The sequence below is a fragment of the Plectrocnemia conspersa genome, unplaced genomic scaffold, assembly GCF_051122295.1.
Source record: "Plectrocnemia conspersa isolate PC_06_02 unplaced genomic scaffold, ASM5112229v1 ptg000004l, whole genome shotgun sequence".
In the NCBI taxonomy this organism is placed as follows: domain Eukaryota; kingdom Metazoa; phylum Arthropoda; class Insecta; order Trichoptera; family Polycentropodidae; genus Plectrocnemia; species Plectrocnemia conspersa.
The window spans coordinates 1,755,464-1,778,647 of NW_028277168.1; the positions used below are offsets into that span (position 1 = coordinate 1,755,464).

Below are 23,184 nucleotides of genomic sequence, written 5' to 3' on the forward strand. Positions count from 1 at the left end.
CAAATTACAATAATTTGTGTTAAATCATGTTGATTTAATATCTGCCATTTTTGGTTAACAAGATAGGTAAAAAATTATCGGTATACTCAAATATGCGCATTTATAAAACCTTATCAGACATAATATTATTTAGTTTTTAATAATTTAAAACCTATATTCACTGCACTTTTAATACAGGTTACAATCAGGTGTTTTAAATCATGTATATTGCATTTAAACTTTGTTTAAAAAATAAAATACAATAATAAAAATCTAGAGAACATACATTGATCGCTCAAAAGAAACGGTATTATCAAATACGCGCATCTTTAAAATATTATCAAAAACATATTATTTTATAGTTCTTAATGATTTAAAACCTATATTCTTTGCCAATTAAATACATCTTATAATAAGATTCAATAAATCGCGTTAATTGCGTTTCAACCTTGTTTAAAAAACAAGACACAGCAATAAAATTATAGCGACATTACCAGTAAAAAAAGGGAATTCTCAAATGTTACCTATTCAACAGAAACACAAAATTTTCAAAAAATGGTTATTTGCCTCTGTGGCAAAAATCCTATAGCATATTGAAATTAATTCTGATTTTATTTTTCTTTAATAAAAAATCCGTTATATTTAATTTCGGCAATCAAAGGGTTAACCAAAAAAATTAACACCTCAAGCCACATTCCAAAATTTTGTTAAAATAATATTAGTAACATTATCAGGTAATAATAATAATGTTTATTTATTAATACAAATTTCAAGCTATATTATAATACAAATTTAGTTGGAATGATATATCTGCAAAATTAGTAATCAACGCGTGGTTTGAGCGAAACTTTTTTGGTGTACTATTGACTCAATTCTTGATACATATATGTACATATATTGACTTTAAAATAACTTTCAGTGTGTTATTTTAAAATATACTTATTTTTAGTAAAGCGACAACTCAGTAGCAACAATTTGGAATTATCCAACCAGCGCACAATATACGCAAGACTATTTATAGCAAATGTCTTAATTGCTGCCACTCAAGAATGTTGAACTCTTACCATTGAAAAGTCGAGAGAGCAAGACCGTTCCGCATTAAAGAGTCCTGAAAAAATATTGGACCTTTGTCGCGCAAAACTTTTGCTCGCGGCGTCGGTTTTCTTCTCTTTCGAAGAACAGCGTCCAATAAAAATTCATTCCCTTGTATTATATTTTCGTTACATTTGACCTGTTTAGCATCTTCAAGCCACACCAAAGATGATTTAACGGCTTAAGAGGAAAGGGACTGGACCTTTTTATGCTCCAGACTGGTCGTAAAAGTCTAACAGGTTTTCGGGCATTCCTGTAGATAAAGCGGCGGGATTTGGAACAGAGAAACTTGATATTTTACTATAATCGAACTAAAACACAACACACTTCATATACTACCTGTATTAATTGGTCAATGTGAACAATATAACAGTTAATATTTTTTCATTTAATTTATCTCTCCTACTGAAATCTAGCAAATAATATGACTTTTCATAAAGTGTTCTACTGCAAATTTCTAAACCGAAACATTTTTTTAAGTGTACCTAAGTATATAAAAAAAATCTGAACGTGCCATATGTAAATATTTATCAATGATCCAATCTGTTAAGTGTTTTATTACAGCACTAAGTTACCTTCAAGATTGGTAGCCCTATTATGCTGCTGGTATTTATATAATATTAAAAAAAATATGCAATGTTACACAGATTTGTTCAATATCTATTTTTAATATTTTACATTATTTTTGTGCTTCACTTGCGTGTAAGAATAGTACACTTTTACCAAACATGGATCGTTTTATAGCGTTGTTTATCCCTCGGTCAAGAGGTCCGTGATTCGATTAGCGCTTAATGTCTTTACGATATGATTACGATCAAAATTACCGTTCGCATATGCACTCAATGATCGCTGATTGGTTATTGCCCATTAACTTTTCGCCGAAATTGACGCAGGCGGTCGTCATTCGCACCATAAAGTTCGTAAAATTTAATAGGCGAATTCCACAAAATCGACTTTTCGACGAAGGTCACGGTCTGGGCCCGAAAATTTACGATTTTTTCGCCCCTTTTATGACGCGCGCGAATTGCCCAAAAAACGAAACCCGACCAAAACTTAATTTGGTTTGGGCTAAAATGATCCATTGTTTCCCTTTTGGCGACGTTTGAAACCTGAGCTTCACGAAATTCGACCGAAACGATGATACTCATTATTAAAACATACCAAATATTGATATACACCAATATTGTTAAGCAGTGGACTTCAAACTTCTAAATAATTGGAACTAAATAATTTCAAGGTCAAATATTTTTAAATTAAAAAAATATATTTACGATTTAATTTAGCTCTTTTTAAAATTTATATATTACATGGCGAAATTTTTTACAAAACATTTTTTGAAATGCTGCGAACGTTGAGAAAATAACGGACCATATCTGCCTGAATTTTTTTGAAGAGCGTTTTCGAACGTACCTTACATAGTTTTGTGAGTTTTGTATATATTCTGTTTTGAAACGCGAAGTGTTGCAAACATGAAGACTATACTTAACTAATAAATGATAAAACTATTGAAATGTAAGTATAGTTCAAATAAGAATGAACTGCAGAAATACACAAGATTATATCAAGCACCCGCTACATCTACCGAGCGATCCTAGACAAATAATTTTTTTATTAATTCCAGATGTTGAATGAATATGAATTTACTCGTAGAATCAAAAATTTGTCTCTTTTTAAATCATTACTCCATGTTTCATAAATAAAATAAAAATTAAAATACATTTATATTATTTAAGAAACAGCTTGAAAAAAATGTCAAGCCCACCTCAACATAGGAGTTCAAAGGGTTTAAATTATTATTATAATTAGATTTTTAGGCTAATTATTTATAAAAGAAAAGTTGAAAAAACCTCTTTGCGGATCTGTTATTTTTTATTTAAAGATTTTTAGAAATAGCTAAAAAAAATTCACACCATTTTCGGCGAATCATCGAAAAATATTTTAAATTAAATTTTAACTTATAAACATTTTATTTTCTAATATTTAAAAACCAATATTGGTTGCCAGTTAAACACAGATTTCAATAAGGTATAATAAATCACGTTTCAAACATTAACATAAAATTTTATCAGAAACATAAAATGTTTAGTTTTCAATGCTTAAAAACCTATATTCAACACCAGTTTAAAACATGCTGTAATCAGGTGTGTCACGTTTATTTAATTTTTTCTATAAATAGAAAAGAAGATACAGAAATATAGATTTGGATTCGAATCATTGATCGGTCAAAAGATCAATTGATCCAAACTAATTTGTAAAGTTTTAGAATATTTAAATAAAAAAGCCTAATTCTTACCTTGTAAATTATATGATATTATGAAAAATAAAATGTATAACTAATGTTAAAAATGTCTGAAAATAATTCCACGGAACCCAGTTTAAATATCATTGATCTAAACAAATTTGTGAAGTTTTCGAATATTAAAATAAAGAGCATAATTCTTGCCTTAGAATTTTTAAAAGGCAGTTAAAAATTTTAACTATAAAAAAATACAATAAAAGAGTTTGACGCGTGTGAAAAAATCATGGAACCTATGAAAAAAATCCATGGAACGCAGTTTAATTATCACTGATTATAAATTTCACGCCTGAACTCGTAATATTATTATATACAATAATTCTCTTGAAAATATAAATTTGTCTTTGACTGGAAAAACTTGTTGAAAAAGTTACTTAAAGAGTTCCGCGAAATATTGCTTTTAAGTAAGTAAGCTACATTATGCTTAATTGTTATTCACTAGAGCGTATTAATATATCATTAGTCTGTTAAAAAAGTACCCAAATTAAAAAAAAATATGCTACAATATTCGTTATTGAGATACGCGCTTCTAAATCAACGCTTTGCCTTTTTGTTAAACTTATATTTTATAAATCATTATTAAATTATAGTATTTGTATGTGTTGATAACTTTAGCTAAGCTATTTATCATAAAAGAATCATGATCAAATAAAAAAATGCTAATAATCAACGTCAGGCATCGTGTTTCGTACGTTTTGAAATAATATTATTAGATAAACATTGTTTATCAATTGAAAATCAGAATTAATAGTGCAAATATTTTTTTCGTAATAAAATTTAGATTTAACTAAAACTGTTTTTTTCAAGAATTTATTGAAATCCTATCTTAGGTGCTATGCCAGATTTTTATCCATTAAATTAGATTTAGAAAAAATACATTAAAAAATGGTGAAAATACCGTAACTATTAATTTTGTTAAAAAAATCATAAATATCAATTTTGCTTTAGACAATAATTGTCTTACATTAATCGTAAATTGTATTGATTGGAAATTCCCCAAATATTATATTTTATGTGATTTAGTTGCATACCAAAACATGACACTAACATTTAAAAAGTCATAAATAAAAAGTCAAACTCTTATATTCTTTTTTTTCATAATTAAAATTTTCGACTGCTTTATAAAACGTCTATGACTAGAATTTTAACTTTACAAATTAATTTAAATTGGATTAAAGTGGATTTTTTTTCAGACGTTCCGCGAATTTTACACATCAATCTATAATTTTATTGCTGTGTCTTATTTATTTAACAAGCAATAAATCTGATTTATTGCACCCTATAATAATATGTATTTAACTGGTAATAAATATAGGTTTTTAATCATTGAAAATTAAAACATGTGTCTGATAAGGAATTCTAAATATGTGTATTCTTAAGAACACCGCTTCTTTTGACCGAACTTAGACACTCTAAATTTTTACTTTTGTATCTAGTTTTTTTAAGCCATGTTAAAATACAATAAACGTAATTTATTATATTGGCAATAGATTTTATTAAAAATTGCTAGTCCATATACAATAAAACTGGCAATGAATATAATTTTTTAACCTTTTAGACGCGTTAATCAAAAATATATATTAAATTGTTTTATGAAAAATGCAAATTTTACTTTTTTTGATTTTTTTTAATTCTTATTTATTTAAAATTATATTTTATGTTCATTCATCAAAAAAATGTTTTTTATTCAAAATCATTTTTTTACTGATTTTTGCATTAAGAGATTAAAAAAATAATCAGGCAATTTAATCAATTTACGCGTTTAAAGGGCTAAACATTAAATCTTATGTTTCTGATAAGTAGTTCTAAAAAGGAAATATTTAAGAATACCGATTCTTTTGACTGATAAATATGTATTGTCTCTAGAATTTTATTACTGTATCTTGTTTTTTAAACAAGGTTTATTTGCAATAAACGTGATTTATTGCACCATATTATAATATGTTTTTAACTAGCGATAACCATTGTAAACTAAAAAATAAAATGATTTCTAAATGTGCATATTTGAGAATACTGATTCTTTTTACCGATCAATTTATTGTCTATAAATTTTAACTGCTGTATCTTGCTTACTAAAAATTATAAAAATTAAATAAACGTGATTTAACACACCTAATTTCAGTCCGTATTAGGCTGAAAATGAATATGGGGTTTTAACCATTGAACACTTCAAATTTTATGTTTCTGATAAGGAGTTCTCAAAATACCGATTCTTTTGAGCGATAAATGTATTGTCTCTAGATATTTATTCTTATATCTTGTTTACAAGGTTGAAACATGATTTATTGCATCTTATTGTTATCAGTATTTAACTGATTTTTAACCATTGAATACCAAAATGTGTCTGATAAAGATTTTTTAATATGAGAATATTTGAAAATACCGAAATTTATTATCTCTAAATTTTAATTGCTATATCACTATTGGAATTTTTTCAGACGTTTTGCGAATTATTTACAGCAATCACATTTTTATTTATCATGATATCATAAATTACAATTTTCATTGTTAAAAAGTGTAAGGAGAAAATATATCTCTTTATTTTAACATTTGAGAACTTTAATAATTGATTGGGTTAGTGATATTCAAACTGGATTTTATGGAATTTTTTTAGAGGTTCTGTTTTGACATACAATTATTATTTTTTTATAATTACATAAGACAAAAACGTAATCTTTAATTTATTATTCGGGCTACTTTTAAGTGCGCCACTGCAAGTTATTAAATTGTTGTTTATATAATCAAGAAGAACATAGTAAAAAGTCTTATTGGAACACAATTATTAGGTAAACTTTATTTACCGGGCTTTGATGAACAGATCAAAAACAATCGATCAAGAGTCATCATGCTTGCAACACTTCTCGGTTCAAAACAGAATAAATATAAAAGCTCACAAAAATGCATAATTATTTTAAAACTAGCGTTTTACAAATGTAAGGTACGTTTAAAAACGTCCTTTAAAAATACTTAAAAAGTTGTACATGTATTTAATTATTTTATTTATTTTTTAAGTCTTCCGTTGTAACGTGACAGGCTTAAGCCCAATGCGTTTTAACGGCATAAATCTGTACCAAATTGGGTAAGTCAATCATACATAATAAACACCTACAAGTATTAACCACTGTATTATTAATTATGAATTAATATAAGTAATAAAACCGCATTTTTTATACATAAAAATTCGGGTGCCGCTACCGGGGCTCGAACCTAAGAGTTACTAGACTGCACTATTCCGTTTTTTTATGTATGATATTTTTGTAGAAATTTAACTAGTGAGTTTTAAAAAGTCAGAAACCATAAGAATCACTATCGGGCATCGTGTTTCGTACATTTTAAAATATTATTATTTTAAAGCAAAATAAATATTTAAAAATGATTAAAGAGCAAAAATAAACTGTATATGTATATCTATCTGCAAGACCTCTTTCACACTTTGCAACATTTTCAAAGACTGAACACGCACATAGCCAACCATACAAGGTAATATAATATCGCATCATGTCCCACAGCATCGATCACCATTATTTATTAGACGAGACCGGGCGCTCAGATAAGCGCCAAAGGTTGACCACGACTGCATACCGTACGTGCACTTGCTTCGTGTACACCCAGAAGTAAATAGGTCTTGTCCGACAATAAAACCACTTCATATTGTTCCGGCGAGACGGGGACCTCTGACCCTGCCTCCTTCTTCGCCGTCGGCGCTGTAGCTACCTGTTTTGGGTACGCAGAGAGGAGCAGGACCTCGTGGACCCTACAAGCATAACTACGGATCTAATCGGGACCTTATTGTTATTATTATCATTGGTCATATTCCGAAAGAGGGTGTAGGGTCAATTTATAGCAATAAATTAATTAATTTAAAACAGATTACTGAAAAAGTAAACATAAATGCAATCCTAAATATTGTTGTATTTTATAAAACAACACGCAAGACTCATTTCCAGCACCGAATCATTCGTAAACTATATTTTTTTATGCAGTCAATTGACGCGGTGGTAAATTGCTGGCGGTGAATTACGGGCGATAAATTTACTGAACCCCATATAACACACAGTCAATTTCCACTGAGTTTTGAGTTTAAATATAGACATAAATTTAACTAAACTTGGATTGAACTTGATTATAATCAAATAAAAAACAGATTTAAAATATACACATCATAATTTTTTTAGCATTTTTATATATCAAAAATATTAATATTTACTCTTGTTCCTTTTAAGATACTTCTACAAACTAACGAAGCAAATATACAAGAGCACATAATTAGATATGCAAATAATGTAATACGAATTTGCTCAGTGTCTCCCAAACTTTAAACATAAACTTTCGTTGTTCAGATTGTTCAGAAACAAGCATTAGCTTTCGTCTGTGTATTTGAAATGTTTCATACTATGCATCTACTATATTTATAATGTATAATTTTGAGGCTACATTTTTTACAAAAATAGATCTATGATCTATGTTTATATTACATACTATAATGGAACACGACTCTATTATGTGCGTTTAAAACCTTAATAGAACCACCTTTCACTTATCACGTTGTTTATTGAAAATTTGCCAATTTTGAGCTACTACGTGACGCATACATTGATTTTTAGCAAAAAATAACATTATACACTAACAGTTAATTGCTTTTTGTTGTGCTATACAAATATAGTCAGAGATATGGAATAAATAAAGCGTTGACAAGATTATTGAATCGAATCAGTGGTGGGGTTTTTATTTTTTTGCGCTAAAAAAGACCGATAAAGATTATCCCGCCGTCAATGCAAACATTCTTTATTAGCCAAGATGATAAGGCGGTGAATGTATAATAAAGAGAAGTAAAAAATCGCTCTTTTTTCCACGATTATGTGGTTACAATATTTTTATGGTTACTTTGCGCCCACGCTTATTGTGTTGTGCATACAAGATATACAAAATGCGCAGCGAGATAAACCCAAAACAGTATTTACAGTAAAAAGACGATATTGCAAACGGTCGAACAATGGGTGGTAATCATATAGTTGTTGAAAACCTAAATGTTCTTGAAAAATACATATAAAAACACACGTGAGTCACTTACGTTAATAACAATGATTAACAAGTATTTCATAAATCGTATACTGTATTATATATGTGTTATTTTGACAAGAAGCCAATTGTCACATTGGCATATGATTGACGGACGTTATTGAATACGAAAGACATTTTTCTCAGTGTGTGTAACAAACGATTGAGCATCATTGAAATTTGGAAGGGGCTAAGAGTTATTTTCTAGTACGCAACCGACCGGATAATTCCGTATTCTACTTAAATTACTACATCGAAATGTCACGCCCAAATAAATAAATAATATATTTATAAAAAAAAAACAGTATTACATTCATTTAACACACTATGTTAATTACGATTTCCTACGCATTTTCATATAATATCTATTGTGTGTGTTAAAAAAAAATAGGTACGCCATACTGAATTTTGAATAATGATCGTTCGCCATGTTAGTTATAAATGTATGTACGTTGGATGTAATATTGTGTCCGTTTTAGATGTTTTGTGTGTATGGACAAATTTGGACGGATGATGTTGAGTTTTTCTTCGGTTATGCGCCGAGTTTTAATGAAGAAATTAGTGGTTGAGCTCAGCAATCAATCAAGCCATCGCTGACCAATGATGTGTGTACATTTACCGTTCGTCATCGCCTATGGGTGATTTTTTTTTTCAACCATCTCGTTCGGGATAAGAAAACCATTTTGAAGTAGCGGAGATTTGTTTAGATTCGCCGGACGATAAGTGAGATGATCTATTTGCCAATGTATCGGTTGCATTCTAGCGAATGATGAATGCTGATTGTTCATTGGGTGATAAATAAACTTTAACAACCTACAATGTTTACTAACCGTTTCATAGATTCCCCTAATCACTTGTGTGATATTATTACTATTGCTGTAAATCTACCTATGAAACAAGACAAGCGATAATCCGAAGCGTTTCAGCGTGCTAATAATTTTCTGACATTAAGAAACATCTGTCATTTATCCACCCATTAAAAAAACAGAGACTACATAAAAATAGATATTAATTAATAAAATTTTAAATCACGTTAAATTTTTTTATGTACATATGTTGACTAAAAGTAGTTTACATATATTTATCACACAAAAAAATATTTAAAGTTATAAAAATACGCTGAAAACAGTGTGTTGTATTTTTAAAATCAAATATAGTACAATACTATAAATTTACAATTAAAATATTTTATTATTTTAGAAGCAAAATATGTTAGTGTCACAAAAATCAAAATTAAATCTAGTTATTTTTTAATTATATAATATATCAATGTCAAGTTAGTTATAGTTGCATTAGAGTTGCATATAGACACAGTTTCAGGAACATTTTAATTATTTTCAGATATGTCAAATATAAAATAAATATTAAAAAGTATGCTAATTGAGTTGGTTAGAACAGTATTGAGGTGATAAATTTCTTGATTTATTTTAAATGTAAAATGCAAAGAAAAAAAATTTGGACGTAATACTCGGCCGAATAATTCAATTTACTTGCGGCTTACTCGGCCGAGTAGTAATAATGCGTTATAATATTAACATATTTTTGTGTCCTTAATGAATAAAATATTCATATTTATGTATCAAAACCGCAAAAAATAAAAATACTTCTAAATATGTTTTAAAATATAATGTAAAAAAATTGTGGTATTTCAAATAATAATAAATAGTCTATCCCTTGAATTTTTATCGGGCAGTGAAAGTTCAAAATTGTTTTACTCGGCCGAGTAATGATCTGTATTTGCCTTATTACTCGATTTACTGTCATTATAAATAAATAAAAATTTCAACAAATTCTAGTTTGAAGACATTTAAAAATGTGTTACTCGGCCGAGTAGTGCGATTTACTTCCCTAATCACTCGGCCGAGCCCTATAAAAATAATTGTAATAAATCACAATACCAATAACAAGCAAAAATTAGTCAAATAATTTAGAACTGATTTAATGACTTATTACACTCGCAACTAATATGATGCATACACACGAAGCTGGGTTCAAATCAGATTCAAATCAAAATGTGAGACAAAATAAAAATAGGGTTAAAAATATTTATCAAAAATTTAGGTTAGGTTAAAAAACATTGGAGTTTTAAATTGGTGTTAAAATGATTTATCTATAGATTTTTCCAGTGTGTTAAATTCTAGTAAAAAAACATGTGTTATTCGTCCGAGTAATTCGATTTACTTGCTAGATCACTCGGCCGAGTGCCACTATACGTATATAAATCTATTATCAATATATAAATAACAAATTCTATTATTTTATATATAAACAAAAAGAATAAATAAAAATAGTTTTAATAAGAAAATGCATAAAAAATAATATTTGTATATTTAAGGACGGAATAGCGTAGTCTGTAACGTCTCAGACTAGTAATTTTGAGGTTGTGAATTCGAGCCCAGGTAGCGAAACTCGAATTTGTATTTATAAAAAATGCGCTATTATTAAAAAACCAGACATCTATTGGTTATATAATATATTACACATAATAATTTATAATTATTAATATAGATGTCACCGATTTCCAGACTAGTGGTTAAAATTTATTATATCTGATTGACTTACTCAGTTGGTACAGATTTACCCCATTGTAACGTATTGGGCTTACGCCTGTTAGGTTACAACGGAATATTTATTAAAAATAAATAAATATTAAATTTATATTTTTTCAACGGGTTAGATGTAATAATAAATTTTATAATTTTCTATCGTTAAAGCGTAAATAAAATATACTGCATAAAAATTGTGGACCTTACTTGAACAAAAACAAGAGAGTGTGCCCAAATATATCGGTCAAAAAAGAATCTAAGCATTTGAATAAAAATTCCATAGAATACGCAACATTTAACCACTTCTTTCAGAGCTACCACTTCGTTTCTGACTCGGAATAATGCCAGTATAAACCAAATACGCATTAAGAGAAGCTACGACAAATCATATAAAATCAAGAAACGTTGCCACTTTTAACTAGTCCAGTAATTAACTAAATCTAATTAATTAATTAAACCTGATCGTCGATACAACTGAGTGACGCATTTCAATAATGTGGTACTCGGCCGAGTAATCCAGCAAGTAAATTGCATTACTCGGCCGAGTTACACATTGCATTATACGTTTATGTATAATGTTAATATGTAGTGAATTATAATTTTATTTATAATTCATGCGCGTATCGGGCACGCGCGGTATATGTTCATCTGAAACGTTCAACGTTAACTCAAATTGGGCATGTAAATAGGAAATTGTGTGAAAATGATTTTATGTACGGATCGGATTTGAAGAATGATCAGAAAACGAACGAAGGCGCGAGTGCGAGTGAGACGAAGCACCGTTTCGAATAATGATGATCATACACGGTTATTGATAGGTACTTAGAGCGCCATTTTGATTGATGCATCATCATCGTAGTACGTGTGCGTTAAATGATATCATGAACAGTATGTTGAGGTATAAAATATTTTATTAGGAATTACATGCAGCATATTCGCCAGGTCCTATGGCTAGCTTTTTTTTCAGCGTTTCTAAACCTTTTATTGCAATATAAGATGCACAATTAGCATGACAAGCATTTGATCAAAAGTACTCCTTTTAATTAAAAAAAAATATTAAACCACTGTAAACAATATTGCGAATAAAACAATAATAGTTAATGGTTCATTAGGTAGTGAAGCGAATTTTTTTGCATTTTTTTGTTATTATTAATATGGCTAAAAAGCCGTGCAATGAAATTTTTACAAAAAAAAATATCTTTGCCTGATAAAGTTAATGAAAGAGATTCAGTAAAATTTGCATAATATTTTTTTATAATCCACTGTTTAGGAAGCACTGCTTTATGACATTATAATAAAATTCATTAGGTTTCGTTATAGACACAAACAATAAACATATTCGTTCCAGTTCAACCGTGTCTGTTGTTATTACCTCGATATTGTTACACACACATTACTTCAAATCATACAGAGCGGTTAATAGCTTCAGAGTAATGATGCACAACATCTAAAAGTTAAAGATAAATATAACTGATTAAAACAACAATGCCGACAATCGTACGATTTTTACAATCAGCGGCGGCGAACCTTTTCTTTTTTAATTTTATATCAGTGTATATATTTATATTATACGAGCGATGCTCCGTCTGAGCCGTGTAATGTACTTTATATGAATGCATATTGCATTGTGTATATGTAAGACATATTATATACGTGTATATATGTATTGTATATACACGCACGAGCTTTTAGAGCTTGCATTACAAGCATTAGTTAATATACGACTTGCGTTGTATAAATGCGCTATATCATAGGTGTCAATGTTCTGTGATTACTCTGCTCATGCATACAGTGTGTTCCGCGAATTAATTCCACTATAAATGTTATAATAAATATTTACATGTAGACATGTAAGTTTAGTGTTATATTAACTATACTAAAAAAATATAGCATTTCTTGCATGTAAGCAGAAACAAATCAATATTTTTTTAAAGAACTGATTAATTTTGTGATTTTCTGTTAATAGCATATATCATAACAAAAATAATAGTTTAGCAAAATTTCGTTACAGAAAAAACATTTTAAACTAATTAATATATAACGTTAAAGTCAATATAGTATTTTTTATAGTTAAAAATGTCTGAATAACAAGTTTTCTGTATTTGAAAATAAACCCATGACACAACTGTAAAAATTTGGGGAAAATTACTTAAAGTAATCATTGTGATATAAATCGAATATTGGATACTTCTACAACATTTGAGGTCTGTAAATTTTTATTTATTATTTAATTTTAAATAAAAATCTTTCACAGACAGTTCTGATTAGTCCATTTTGACTAGAAGTTGTTAACGTGTCTTTTACTATATTTAACGAGTCGCTAAATCTTTTATTTAAATGTATTTATAATTCACTTAAATAAAATGACAAATAAAATTATTTGCATAAAATATACTGAGATAATAGAACTATTATTTGTATCTATTTAAAATTTATTTTAAGGTTCAGTGATTATTGCGTAAACTTCTGATCATAGATAATCAATACACATTTAATATTTATATTTTACAACTTCTAATAACACGTAACTAAATTTATTAAATTTGCGTTAAATCTATTTTATTATAAGAAAAAACTGGATGAAGTTCATATTTATACAATATTTTTTAAATATTTAAATGAATAATTATAATAGAATAAATTGATTTATATTTAAAGTTAAGTTGAACTCTCCATTTAATTATGGATTTTTAAAATTATATATAAACGCGTATATATGTGTAATATTTTTTTTCATGTGGCAGGCGGGCAGAGCCGATTTCGTTTATATCAGACTACTCTTCGCGTGGCATGCGATCGTCATATATTTATTAGATTTTTTTATTAGTCTGTCCGTTTAAACCTTTTAGAAATCATATTTGAGGTTAATGAGTCACGTTGACTCGATGAAAATATAATTACTTCTATTTCCAAAAAATGTACTTGGTGTGTATTGATTCAAAATGCAAAAAAATGGACCTCAAAATTTACGATAGCAGAATTTATATCAAGTGAACAATTTATACGAAATTGCATGTTATTTAAATTTATTTTTAAAAAATGGCAACTATGGCCATTAATTGATAAATAAAATATCAGTTAATAGCAAAGATGGTTTAAAAAAGTCGAAATTACGATATCAAGAATAATTCTGGATGTGTGAGACCAGTAAATATTGATAATGACGTGCTGACTGTAAAAATGGAAGCAAATACTACTCAAACTATCTATCAGTTATCCGAGTGCTTCGACACATCAAGAAGATTAGGAAGGCTTGGAAACAATCGACACGAATTATATGCATATGCATTTATTCATGATAATTTTCTATCAAGAAATAAGGAATGGGTGCTGTACGACAACAATCGTCGAAAAATACAGCTATTACCCAAAGGTAAAATAACAAAACCTAGGCTCACTGTAAAAATAATATTAGGATTGCAAAAAAAAATTGCATTACGAAACTCTTAAATTGGACTTTCTGGATCGTTTACACACGAGAGTTTATAAAAAAGGCCTGCACTAGTCTACAGAATTCGAATAGTTCTACAACACAACAAAGCCGGTCCTCATCTGGCAAAATTAAGTTAAGATAAAATCAAGGAACTTGTTCTCCGGAATTTGTTCCTTCCGACTGTCATTTATTTATATAGATTAAATAAAAATGATCAGAATATTTAGTATCAAAGACATTCGATGCTAATGCAAATAAAAAAATAAGAGAGATGCGGAAGAAAGTTATATCTTAAGAAATAAAAATTATTTTGTATCATTAAAATAAAAATTTTAAAATGATTTTTTGCTTTATTAAAAAAACAACATTAATTTTGGGATTACCTAATATATATATTTTTCTTTTTAAATACGGTTAAAATTCATTAATACTTAACTATCACACCTTTATTTTAGTTTGTACTAAACTGGCAATAAATATACCAACATTTGATGCTAATGGAATTAAAAAATTGACCGAGATGTGAAAAAAAGTTGCATATTTAAAGGAATATTAATTTTTAAGTCATGAAAATAAAAATAAACATTCGTTAAAAAATTACCTAAAATATATATATATTTATTTTATTAAATAATATTAAAATGCAATAAACCTTAATTAACACACCTTTATTTTAGTTTGTATTATACTTGAAATAAATATAGATTTATCGATTAAAAGCTAAAAATACAATGTGTCTGATGAGAAGATCTAAAATACCGTTTCTTTTGACTGATCAATATATTCTCTCAAGATTTTTATTACTGAATCTTGTTTTTTAAACAATACGTGTACTGCTAAGTAGTTTTTTGTGAATATCGGTAATTTTGACAAATTAGTTCAAATTAGTGTGAAAAATAATGAGCATGTCAATGTATTTTTACTGTCATTTTCATTATCAAATAAAATTGAAGAGCAATACACTTATGTATATCTATCTCTATATTCATTGTTTGCATTGATAATTTAATGCCTATATTATAAATCACAGTCACGTTTGTAATTTATCATAGGAATATCGAAACTTTGACAATCTGTTATTATTTTAATAATTAATTTATTAAGCGGTTATATTCATTGATTGCACAACAAATATGAAACCACAGGACAAATAAGCAATTAGTTTTATTATAGTCATATAAAAATTCGATGAAATATGCAAATGCTTATCATCGTCTTCATCATCGATTAAACAAACTTACGTGACAAGGATAAGCATTGAGATAAAACCGATGAATGTGATATTATAAATTAAACTTTATTATGTCCATTAAGAACCGATAAATAATTTATCATTATATCAATATTTACAAATACTAAAATTCATTTTAATCTGTGTATGACATCGTCTTACATTGGATATGAAATATAAATTTATATATAAAAATCTTAGTATTGCTTAAAACATATACATACAATGTTTCTTATATAACACAATCGCTAAGAATGTGATTATTATATTTACTCAAACTTCCAATCGTAACATGTGGTTGATTCACATTTTTTCTCTCGATCGCCACACACATGTAGTGTATGATGATAATATTCCACAAATCGTATTCGAACACCACATGTCGCCTCAAATAAAACTAGAAACCATCATCAGCTCGCGCGTCTACTGTTTACACCGACCGAGCAATTAAAACGCACACAAACACCATAAAGATTATCATTTTACATACATGAGAGAAATATCACAAACATATGTGCGTTGTGTAACGTCGCAAAATTAACACCCACAGGTCCTTTGAGGGTTTTAATTGGAAAATCCTAATTGGAATCTTATCCGGAACGAATTGAGGATACGTCTCGAGGGCCGAGGAACATAAATCCCGCTTCGTCGGTCCGAGTTTCGTTTCGACAATTAAATTTATGCACACAATGCACAAAACCGAGAAAATCATATTATGTTTTTTTTTTAACCCTTTTTGTTCCGGAGGCGCTGTTGCGGTTGTAACGCAAAAACTTTGATGAGCCGTGTAAATTTAAGAAATTGCACATTCGAGTTTCGTTTCGGCGATTCAATATTACTGAGCAAATTCTCGATAGTAAAAATAAAAACAAACAACTCGAATAAGTCCGAAATTCATGAAAATTCTAAATCATTACATATGATTCGATTTAAGCTTATTTTTTTTATATTCTACATAACCATAAAATATGTATTCGTAATTTTTTTAAGATTCTTTTAGTCATATTATTTATTAAATTATCAGTTTATTACGTATTTAGGGAAAATAGTTAACTTTGGAATATTTTATTGTTTAACTAGTGCAATATTGTATTACCAATATGCAACTTTTTAACTACCATATTATTGTATTGGAGAAACATGAAAAAATAAAGAATATCTATTGTTTTTCCAAGTGAGCAATATTTTTATATTTCATATACAAAGCTAATTATTCTAATATACTGTACTACTTTAAAATGTCCGACTTTTTAAGTTGTCCTACAGTTTTTAGCACTTAGTTTGAATTATTTTTACGACTTTTATGATTGATTCAAAATTGAAAAATTAAGTTCCTTTTCAAATTTTTTTTAGTGGCAAATAATTTTGCCCTAAATATTTTAAGTGTTTATTTTATATTTTACACAAAGTTTTCGTTTTTTAGGAACAATTTTATTAGTGATTTATAAACTTTATATTTAGATATTAATTTTTACAGATTTTATTATCGATATAAAATCAGCAATTAAAGATTATATAGTAATTTCTTAGTGACCATTTTGTGCTAAATTATTTAAATGTAATTTTTGAAGCTTTTAAGATCAATACATAATTAGCACTTTAATTTCTATGAAACGTTTCTCAGTGACAATTAAAGCTTTTAAGAACGATATATAATAATAAATTTAATTTTCTATAAATTGTTTTTTAGTGAAAATTTTATACAAAATCAGAAAAATATTTTTCTGCTATTAATCAAAATACCCTAAAGCATTTAGAGGTTTGTTTTAAATTCTTTTTAAAACAAGCTTTTAGAATCAATACAAAATAAACAATCAAAGATTATTTAAAAGTCGTTTTTAAGTGATCGTTTTATGCTCAATTATTTTTTCCTTTTTTTAATTTGTTGAATACTGATGAGTATTTTTAACAATTTTTCAACACTTTTTAAAGCTTTTATGAACTATATATAATTAGCAATTCCAGTTTTTATAAACTGATTTTTATGACAATTATGTACAAAATCAGAAAATTCTCTTTGCGATTTTTTTACAACGCAAAAGTTTTATAGTGAAAATTTGTTGTGTTATCCAAAAGAATATAGTATTTTTTTTAAATTATTTTCACAACAATTTATATAGCTTTTAAGATCATAATAAACAATTTCAGTTAATATAAATCGGTTTTCAGAGAAAATTTCATACAGAATAAGAGCAAATCTTTAAAATTTGTTTGAAACTATTTTTATAGCTTTTAAAATCGATACAAAATAAGCTATGTCAGTATTTTGGGAATCGTTTTTTAATCCAAATTTTGTACAAAATCAGAAAATTATTTTAGTAATTTGTATAAAATTTATCAATTCTAGTATATTTTAAATCGTTTTTTAATTAAATGTTAGTAGTCAAATTAAGGCTTTAAACAGTTTGGTATGAAATATATAAATATTATATATATTACTCTATTAATAGTACAATGCATGTTAAAAAATATAATTTCGTAAATGAAACATTTACTAAGAATTCCCAAAAATATAATAAATATATTATAGTTTGATTAACCGCCAGTAGATGTCACGATTTGTGCAAAACGCAGTGCGTTTTACAAAAAAACTTAAATTAGGGAGTCATTCGTATCAACGAAAAAGATAACGATAATTATATCAGTAAGAAACCAACCGTTAAAAATTAAAAAATAATATTTTCAATTATTACACATGTACGAAACACGATGCCCAATATTGATTATCATCTAATAAATATGTTTATACAGCAACTTCTAAAGTTCAATCATAAGATAACTATCAATATACATAGTATTTTATATTAAAAACTATTTATTAGATAAGAAACAGTTAGGAAACATATAAAAATCAATATCGGGCATCGTGTTTCGTAGATTGGAACAATTTAAAATTTTATAAATAATTATTATGAAAGCATAACGCTATGCTTAAACCATGTTTTATGATGAATTATATTTTTATGAACCTCGCGTTCCATAAAAATCAATTAAATTCAATACCCATTGAAATACATAAAAATAATTAAAAATAAAAATATGAAAACTTACCAATTTTATGTAGTATTTTCAGCTTGAATGTATATGCTCTTTAACTTGTTCTTGTAAAATAGTTTATTTGTGTATATTTATAAATTTTCTTCTCATAAAAAACTATTCAGCAGGCACTCACGGTTTTATATAATATTGTCACTGTTGAATTAAATAATAATAATAATCACTTCTTTCGATAATAATAAAAAATCAAAATTTCCTACTACTACTACATAGCATTTATCTGTCGCATAGAAACGGTTCTGTTTATATTCAATAGCAAGGAATGATTCACAGGAATGACTTTTAACAAATCGTCACGATGCGGCCCTGGCGCGTTCCAATTTCGAGCCAAATAATTTATGTGGCGGCTTTTTAGAAAATAAATAAATTTGGCTGCTTTTTTAGAAGAATGGGTTATAATTGATCGAAAGGGTAACCGAGCGATTCTCTATTGAAAACCTTTACCTGCTTCTGCATGTGTATTTATTAATATTACATAAAAAATATTTTATGTATTACACGTGTATGTTAATTGTGTGGTTTCTGTTAAACGTGTAGTTAATCATCGAAAAAATATGTTTGAAATGAATATTAAAATAGTTGCACAAATCTAATTAACTTTAGAGTATAATCACGAAAATGTTAATAAGATTAATTCATATAAATTATTTATTAGTAATTACCTTTTACAAATATTGATCTTGACAATATGATTTATGATTCAATAGCTACAACAAAACAGTAATAATATTATAGTTATGATAATACTATTAAAAAGCTACGTTTACGTCTAATTAAATGGCTTAACTTGCATTTCATAAATCAAATTAAAGCCCAACATTGTTTACATTTTACCAAAAAGTATTTATTTGCTCAATCAAATCATTTTTTGATTATTACATATATCAAGAGTATATTGATAACATGTAAATATATATATTGATAACATATTTTGTAACAAATTACACTATTGTGCGTTTAAAAATAGCCCATTACTTGAAGTTGTGGAAATACATTTGTACTTTTTTCATCTAATTCTAAGATTCACTCAAATGAATTATTTAACAGCTTTTTATATACCACACAATTCACATTAAAATTAAGAATTGGCGCATTTAAAAGTAGCCCGGAATTTTCATGATAATTTAGTTAAACCGTTTGCAATTTTCAATTCTAAACGGTTTAATTAAATTATCATTTTTAATTAAAATATTATAATTAAATAGTAGCATGGTATTTTCTAAACGGTATATAACTTCACACAAAAAATAGTCTGGAATATATTTAAATAACCGATTTATGGTTTCCAATCTAAAATGGCTCAATTATCGTGTTCAATCAAAATATGATAAAATACAAGTATAAGAAAATGAAATAGTAGCACGGTATTTTAAAATAGATCATAACTTTAATATACACAAAATTATTAAATGGCGCTTTTAAAAGTAGCCTGATATATGTATTTATTTGTGGTACTTAAACGTTAACGACTCAGTTAGGTTATCGTGTTAAATCAAAATATCATAATGATGCAAATATAAGAAGATTAAATAGTAGCATTATTATGCAGATATTAATAACAGATAATATATTAAATTGCGCTTTTGAAATTAGCTTTATATATATGTAAATATCCCATTTCTGGTTTATAGTCTTAACCCTTTGGATGCTTAGCAACGATATATCGTAACTCATTATATAAAATAAATGCTAACAAAGCTGTTGACGTCATAATGCTCGAAAAAGTAAATTAATTTGTGAACTTATTACAATGGCAATAAACAGTTTTTGAATGCTTTTAATTATATTAATGTATAGAAAAAAAACAGGAAATATGTAAAAAAAAATATTTTTGTAAAGCACCGTAGCATCCAAAGGGTTAAATGGTTCCAATCAAATTATAGTGTTCAATCAAAAAATTATATTTATACAAATATAAAAAGATTGAACAGAAGCATGGTATTTTTGAATAAACCATAAGCTAAATGGCGCTTTTAAAAGTAGCCTAGTATATATTTTTAAATATTTGTGCTCCTTAATCGTTAATGAATCAATTATACTATTGTGATCAATTAAAATATTATAATGATACAATAAAGGAATATTGAATAGTTGCATTCTATTTTAGAAATATATCATAACTTTACCGTATATGAAAAATATTAAACGGCGCTTTTAAAAGTAGCCTAAATACACCATTTGTGGTTTATACTCTTGAAAGACACAATTATTGTGTTTAATCAAAATATTATGAGCATACAAATATAAGAATATTAAATAGTAGCATGCTACTTAAAAAATAAACCATAACTTTTCTGTATATGTAAAATATTAAACGGCGCTTTTATAAGTAGCCTGGAAATTATACTGAAATATCTCTTATTTACTTTTCAATATTCAATCAAAATATTATATTGCTACAAATATAATAAAATTAAATAGCAGAATGACATTTTATGAATGTACCATAAATTTGCTTAGCATATAAAATATTATATGGCGCTTTTAAAAGTAGCCTGATATTTATATTTTAACAACCCATTTGTAGTTTGCAATTTTGAACGGATCAATTAAAATCGTGTTCATTAAAAAAATAATATAATTATACAAAAATATGAAGATTAAATAGAAGCATGGTAGTTTATAAATATAGCAAAACTCTATTTTACAACTTAAATATAAAATGGCACATTTAAAAGTAGCCTGATATTTATATTTCACAATTTAAATCTTGAACGGCTAAATTAAGTTTTCGTGTTCAATCAAAAAAGTGTAAGTATACAAAAATAAGAAGATTAAATTAAAGTATGGTGTTTCTCAAATATAAAGAATTAAAATATTAAATGCGCATTTAAAAGTAGCCTGATATTCATATTTCAGCAACGGCTTTTATGCTTTTTAATATTGAAGGACTCAATTAAATACTATAGTTATACAAATATAAGAAGATTGAATAGAAACATAGTATTCCTTAAATATAACATAACGCTATTTTACACCATAAATATAAAACGGCGCATTTAAAAGTAGCCTTATATTAATATTTCGATATTTAATTTGTGGTTTTAAATTTAGAAGACGGCTTAATTAAATTATCGTGTTTAAGTAAAACAATTTAATTATACAAATATAAGAAGCATGGTATTTTTTTAAATATAACGTAGCTTTATTTTAGAAATAAAATATTAAATGGCGCATTTAAAAGTAGCCTGATTTCAATATCCCATTTATATTTTTTAATCTTGAATTTAAAAATAGTAAAAAGACTAAATAGAAGCATGGCGTTTATAATTTAATATTTAATAAATATAACATAACTCTATGCAACAACTAAAATATTAAACGGCGCATTTAAATGTAGCCTGATATATATATTGAATTGAATTTTTAAGGGAATGAAATTATTGTGTTCATACAAATATTAGCATAGTATTTTATAAATATACCATAACTATACTTTACATATTAAATATTATATGGCTATTATGTTAAACAGCTCAATTATATTATCGTGTTTATTAAAAATAGTATAATAACACAATATACGCGCGTTTAAAAGTAGCCTGATATATATTTATATATTCGATTTGAGCTATCACAATATTTTAATCATATAAATATTAGCATGGTAATTTATAGATATACCATAATTTCACTACGCGTATTAAATATTATATGGCGCTTTTAAAAGTAGCCTGATATGTGTTTTTAAACTTAAATTATTGTGCTCAATAAAAATATTATATTCATACAAATAAAATAATAATACGTACATCGTAATTTCACTGTAATATGAAAGAAATATATGGCAGTTTAAAAGTAGCCGTTATATGTATGATTCATTTGTTTCAAATAAAAATAAAATAAAATCCACTGGTCACAAAGGACTGCACCATAATATCACAATATATACACTATGACGATGTACACGTGCATAGAAAATATAATAAGATTTTCTAATCGCGCCTTTACAATTTCAATTAATCGATCCATTACTCATTCATTAGACACAATCGAGACTTGGATCGTTCGGGGTTTCTCACTTAGCACAACCGTTTCTATGCTTCCGAAACACTATTTTTATTTATTGTATTAGGTTAGTGTGTTTTTACGTTTTCGTTTACACGCGTGCGTACCGTTCGATCTTGCGGTCGACCGCGAAACGAAGAGACGTTCGCGCCGCGGCGGTCGGCCGCTGACTGACAGACACGCATACGGAGAGGCGCGTGCAACAACCACCCGACCGCGCCACTGCCCGAACGGGTGCGCGAGCTTTCCGCAGACAGCTTTCCTTTGCACCCCAAGCTCTGTTTACAAACAACGTTTGCGGCCGATAGCTTTTTTGGTGGCTAACATGAGATTTAAGTCGCCGAATCTGAGGTCGGTGGATCACAAAAGCTGCGCTGACGGTAGACTTCTGGCCGCCACAGACAAGATGTCTGTTTTCCGCACTGGTGATAAAATTTAAAAAAAGCCGTCTCTCTACGGCAGAGTTGGCCAACTTATTCAAGAT

General features: G+C 27.4%; 1 protein-coding gene across 6 annotated transcripts in view; it reads right to left on the reverse strand.

Moving 5' to 3' along the window:
- LOC148235601 (zinc finger protein castor homolog 1-like) overlaps positions 1-22,875 on the reverse strand; it is a 149,069-nt gene extending 126,194 nt beyond the window's left edge. For 5 of the 6 annotated variants that reach the window (XM_088184545.1, XM_088184546.1, XM_088184544.1 and 2 more), the window contains exons 1-2: positions 22,784-22,875; positions 18,687-18,827 (exon numbers count right to left, since the gene is read on the reverse strand). The gene's annotated coding sequence lies outside the window, so the exon portion shown is untranslated. The remainder of the gene's footprint in view (positions 1-18,686; positions 18,828-22,783) is intronic. The other variant, XM_088184542.1, reaches the window with a different exon arrangement.
- Positions 22,876-23,184: the final 309 nt, after the last annotated feature.